This window comes from Sinocyclocheilus anshuiensis, unplaced genomic scaffold, assembly GCF_001515605.1.
Source record: "Sinocyclocheilus anshuiensis isolate Anshui unplaced genomic scaffold, SAMN03320099.WGS_v1.1 scaffold1408, whole genome shotgun sequence".
NCBI lineage: Eukaryota > Metazoa > Chordata > Actinopteri > Cypriniformes > Cyprinidae > Sinocyclocheilus > Sinocyclocheilus anshuiensis.
In genome coordinates, this window is record NW_015547704.1 from 73,142 (window position 1) to 79,339 (window position 6,198).

Genomic DNA, 6,198 nt, shown 5'->3' on the forward strand with positions numbered 1-6,198 from the left:
TACTTGGGCCCGTGACAGCTGTGTATTAATCTACAGAACTTCAGACAAAGCATTTTCTCTCTCTCTTTCTCTCCCTTTCTCCCCCATCCACACTCTCATCTGAAAAACACTACAGACCCCAGGGTCCTCTGCATCCGCCTCGGCTACAGGGCATGAAACAAAAATTGGTTCACTTTAAGGGCTTTAGCTCATTTGGAGCCTCACCAGATTCTTTACCTATCTTTTCTGACTTTTTTCTCGTTAAGTTGTACCATATTGAGACATTTAAGCAGAACATCAACACTTCAAACCAATAATTGAGAGCTGAAACAGAAACATTTTGTTATGTGAAAGCTTTCATTGGGCTTAGAATATTCCAAATATGACACACATCAACACTAATAAGAGATGTACATGTCGTACACAGAGAGAGGCACAAAAACTGAGTGAAAATAAGGGTGATGAATTTGTACAAAATAAGATACAAGTCAACAGGTTGTGGGGTAATTTCAGAACTGTGGGGCATTCCACAAAGTTAGTTAACATACCATGACATAAACCTTGAACTCTCCGTTGATTAATCTTTCTTCCTCATGGTTATCAGGTCATTCAACTCAAGAGTATGTTCATGGTGAACACACTAAAACATTCTCAGCAGAGCACCTAATCCATGAGTCAGAAGAAGAGTGCCCAGCTGAGAATATACAATACTTTGTGGATTGAACTCATTTGTAATGTGGAACTCTACCACTAGAGGTCCCCAGAGGTTCTGTAGAGAAAAAGAAAAAAACATCTAAGAGATGAGAGCAGAGTACAAGTTCATGTCAAGATTTATGCCATCTTTTCAAGTCTTTATTTGCGCCTAATACCACAAAGAGCTGCACATTTATTATTTCCTCTTCTTTTATTTAATGGCTGTTTACAGTCTTAGTGCAATGCCACCGATCTATTGCCACATACTGGGTGGTTATGCAATCATTAAAATTATTTTTTAATCTTTAATCAGTTTTTTTTATTACTGCGTGAACAAAAAGTTACACGCTAAAAAAGTTTTTACACTAAATATATAAATATTTGCCATTTTGCTTCCACATTTGTTGCAAGTTGAGATCTAGCACATAAGTTTTATTATAGAAATAAATTATTGTATATAAAAAAAATGTTCCTTTGAAAAAAAACATTTACAATTCAGATCTACAATTTTTGTGATTAGTAAAATAAATGAATATAAAACTGAAAAATGTATTTATGTTATAATGTTACTTTAATGTATATATATATATATATATATATATATATATATTCTGTACATTTCATACGAAATAGTTTTAGATCTTCAAACAAAATACAACAAAGGCAACCTGAGTAAACATACCGTTTTTATTTTATTTTTCACTTTTTATATTTTTATTAAAGCACACAAAAAAAGCCAACTCCTATCGCGCATGTGAAAAATGAATAGCCTCCTTAAACTTAAAATCTGGTTGTGTCATCTTTAGCAGCAATAACTTAATAAACACTTGTGCTAACTGGAGATCAATCATTCATATCGCTGAGGTTGAATGTTGGCCCGCTCTTCTTTGCAGAACTGCTTTAGTTCAGTCACACTGGAGGGTTTTCCAGCATGAACTGCCTGTTTAATGTCCTGCCACAGCATCTCAAGTCTCAAGTCTAGGCTTCAAGTCAGGACTTTGAGCAGGCCACTCCAAATTACTCAACTAATTTAGCTTTTTTTTTTTTTTTTATCAAAAATGTACTTACTACTTTGCTTTGGATCATTGTCTTGCTGCATAATATAGTTGCATTTCAGCTTCAGTTTACAGACTGCAGACCAGATATTCTCCTTTAGGATTTTCTGGTAGAGAGCAGAGGTTCACTTCGTTACTGCGAGTTCCCAGGCCCTGAATTAGCAAAGCATCTCCACAGCAGCACAGTGCCACTACCATGCTTGACCGTAAATATGATGTTCTTTTAGTCAAATTTAGTTTTTAGTTTACACCAGATGTAACTGGACAACTGTCTTCCGAACGGTTTCAAAAGACTGATTAGTCCACAAAACATTCTACCAAAAGTTTTCAGGATCATCACCTTTATTGATGCAAGAGGGGCTTGCAGTACCTTTGATGTTGTCCTTGGATCTTTTGTGACTTCCTGGATGAGTCATCCCTGTGCTCTTTGAGGAATTTTGGAAGGTCGGTCACTTTTAGGAAGGTTCACTACTGTCCTGAGTTGTTTCCATTTGGAGATAATGGCTCTCACTGTGGTTTTTTGGTGTCCAAAGCCTTGTTCAGACTGTCAGTCCAAATTTTTTGTGCATATCTGATTGGAATCAGATCATGTTTAGTTTCTTTTTACCACTTTTTCCAAACCTGTTTCAAGCTCAGGGGTGCCACTATGGTTTCTGGGCCCCTTGAAAAGCATATTGACTGTGACATATTAACCTCTATGCACACAGAAAATAGCGTGCAAGTACCGAATTGAGTTCTTTCACCTCTTCTTTCACTGGAATGGTTTAAAATCGTTTGAGTGTGTAAATTGGCAAGACAAAACACTTACAAATGATAAACGTTAACTCTATGATGGTTATATTTTGCAATTAATCCATGAATCACATGCATGCAGAACTGTGGGGCCTGGTCCATACAGATCAACTATGATCCGTTTAACCCCTAATTTTTAGCATAGGCATACCAAAGCAATGTCACTGCCATAGAAACCAATGCAAATATTCAGTAAAACGAAGGAGTGCCACGGGATACACAAAACAGATCTTCACAGTTGTGATACACAGTGTGGACAGTCAATCATTTAGATCAGATTCCACACACACACAAATATTTGTGTTTTTTTTATGTATTGATAATTGTTTATGTATTGATTAATATTTGTTTTTTTTATGGTTTTTTTATGCATTTCTCAACAAAAGGCAAAGGCATAGAGTGACATCTGTATCCTGTACAAACATAGCCTTCAAACAAAGATTTATTATATGGAACTGAAAAGGCAAATACTCCAACAAGAAGTTGAAATTGATGGTCTGAGGAAGACAAAACTTACACTGGAGATAGAGTTGCTTCAAAAGGAACTTAGAGTAAGTGCTGATACACAATTTCACAGAGTAAGACTGCTGACCAAACATAACAATATCTGTTATTGCAGGTAAAAGATGACTGAATGCTGTGAAATGAAAATGAAAAGTGAAATAAAATACAAATGGGCCTAAGCATGTTTGTCTTGTCTTTTATTGAAGAACAATAATCAAAAATAGTGTTTCATAGTGTTAGTGTTGCCCAAATGTCATTGTAACAAGTTTGTGGACCTGGGTTTGGATCAGGGAATGGCGTCATGAAATACTGCCTGCAAGCATAGCCCCATCCCCAAGCAGGGTCCCATCATAATCACCTGTGTAATAGTAAAATGCAGTTCTGTTAGGCCCAGCATAAGCGTATGTAATACACTGTGCTTGACATTATTATTTTCTCTTAATGTGCATAAATGTGACTCTCTGAAGATTCTTGAGTCATGCACATGTTTGTGATATGGCACATAGAGTCACACACCATCAAAGAGATTGTAGTCAACTGCATGTTGCTCCTTTTTGCTTAATATACTAATACTAGTCTGAAATATTAGAGTGCTTAATATTAGATTACCTGCACATTTATACTGTGAACACCCTTTCTGTTCACAAAATCCCCTTCATTTGGGCCTAGTGGGGCTTTAATAGGAATGTGTGTGCAGTCTCTGGCACCAATCATGTTAGGGAAGCCTGGGGGACACATAAGTATTGCTTATTGGCATTATCATGATTGCATGATCTTCAAAAACAATTATAATGTACCTGCAAAACCTGGGGTCTTAAGTGGCTTGGAAATACCACAGAACCCCCCAAGAAATGTTTGAGCACCAGATACACTTTGCGAATGGCATGACAGACAGCACTTTTAACCAAGTTCTCTGCATCTCCAATAGTGAATTTCGGTGCATTCTCACAAAGAATTTCAGAGCAATGCACATAGTCTGTGCTGTTGTTAAAGCCCGACTCTGATGAGTTAAATTTTAATATGAGGGTAAATGATACCCTCACAAGAAAAATGGTATCTTTCCAAAAGCAAACTATTGTGCTGTGCTAAAGGATCCAGTCTATCCCGCATTATGCTTTGAATTCGGAAAGCTCTTCTATCCTTGCACCTTCTGCAACAGGTTGCTCTTGTAAAAATGGACATGTCTGCGACAGATTTCCTGCATCACCTCTGCTTATAAAGCCAAACACGTAATACTAATGTGCATGATGTCACTGTTTTCACAAATTTGCATTTTTGTAGTTTACATGGCTACGTTTTTGTTTTGGTTTTTTACTTGCACTTTGAAATACGTTTTCAAACAGTTGCATTTTCTGGCCCCCAAAACACTGTAAATAAATGGTCAAAACTCATTAAAAGTTTTCAGTTTTTAGTTGTAAAGGGTGTTGTGTAAACACCCCCTCAACCCCATTATTATGAATGTAGTATCACAGATTTGAAAATTAGTAACTACAGGGCAGTGGCGTAGCAACTCAACCCCGGGCCCATATGCAAAAAAATATGGCCTTCACTGTTCCATCTCTCTACTACTGCATTTATGGTAATTGTAGAAAGCGAGACGACAAAAACAGTTTCCTTTATGTTTAGCCTCTGGTTGTTAGTTAACTTGTTCCCCAATTTCTGATTAGGTGGGCATGCATGAGAACTCTTTAGACTTGTAACCAAACCATAATCCATACCAACAAATGACAATAGTTTATTTAACCTTAACACCACTTAAACTCCGCGGACCCGGATACGGGTCCAAAATCGCGTTAAAAATGTTTATGCTTCATTTACATAGCCTTCCTTATGATATGAATATTAAACTTAAACTCCGCGGACCCGGATACGGGTCCAAAATCGCGTTAAAAATGTTTATGCTTCATTTACATAGCCTTCCTTATGATATGAATATAAGGTATGATATGAAGTGTGCGCTGCATACACAAGCATTTTTGATGATCGTTTCTGTCCAGTCTGCTCGTTTTATTGCGTTTAACCACAGCTCCAAATTGGAGCCTGTACTTCATAGATTCTGACACTCAACACACATTAAGATGACATTTTAAGCTCCTTATGTAGCCGACTCTGTGCTGGTTTGAATTGGCCGCCTCCAGCTAATACTGTGACGTAATTGTGACGTCGGCACTAAAAGGTATTGAGACCCTCACAGAAACCTCTCCTACCTCGCTCTTGTCAGAAACTGAGAAACAAAATCTTTGCAACACCGTAAATAATGATAGCGGCATTAACATGCACTTTCATGTTATTTAATATGAACATCATTTTAATTTTATATGCCGAGTCTGGTAATCCCAGGAGAGTACCTAGACACATAATTGTACATTTAAATGCAGAAGGCTAAACACAATCATAACTGTTGGTATTCTTGATCGTCAATAACCTTCATAGTCATGAACACATTTTTAAAACACTTATAATATTTTAAAGCCTTTATTATTTCTCAACTCTACAGCTGTGCAGTAAAATTCACTTTAAAGATTCACTTTTCATTTATGAAGATGACATGAAAAAATGTGCCAAAAATGTATCTGGGGGAAACAAAGACTTTTAAGATGAACTTGACATGGAATTAGCATTATAACCAGTAGATGACAGCAGACCCATTCGAAAGTTAACCAAATAAAACCAAAAAAAAAAAAAACATGGTTACTATACAGTATACCGCACTAATGAGATTACATCTAAATTTGGTAACGTTAATTTGAATTGTAATTTTTGTGATTATTACTACTGTTGTGATGTCAGTACTGAGCCAATTGATCATCTTTTCCTCAAATGCCTCCGTGTCAAAGAATTTTGTTCTGACTTCCTTGCTTCAAAATCCAATTTAGACATTGATTTAACCATGTGTGATATAATTTGTTATTTTTCTCATTGTAATCATAACATAGAATATATAGGAAATGTTCTTATTTTATTGGCTAAATGTTATATTCATAAATGCAAATTTTCCTCAACATTACCCAATTTAAATAATTTTCTTTGTGACTTTACCTACTTAATTACGACACTAAAAAAGTCAACAACAACAAAAAGTGTAAAACTTGTGAAACTGTATAATGATCTGTTGAATGGAATTTGATGCATTACCTAGTTACTTTGTTTCTTGTTTTACGGTATTTTTATTTAT

The 6,198-nt window shown here is 36.0% G+C and overlaps 1 pseudogene; it reads right to left on the reverse strand.

Moving 5' to 3' along the window:
- Positions 1 to 3,251: 3,251 nt before the first annotated feature.
- Positions 3,252 to 5,074, reverse strand: LOC107703951 (putative nuclease HARBI1; annotated as a pseudogene).
- Between the last annotated feature and the right edge of the window lie 1,124 nt (positions 5,075 to 6,198).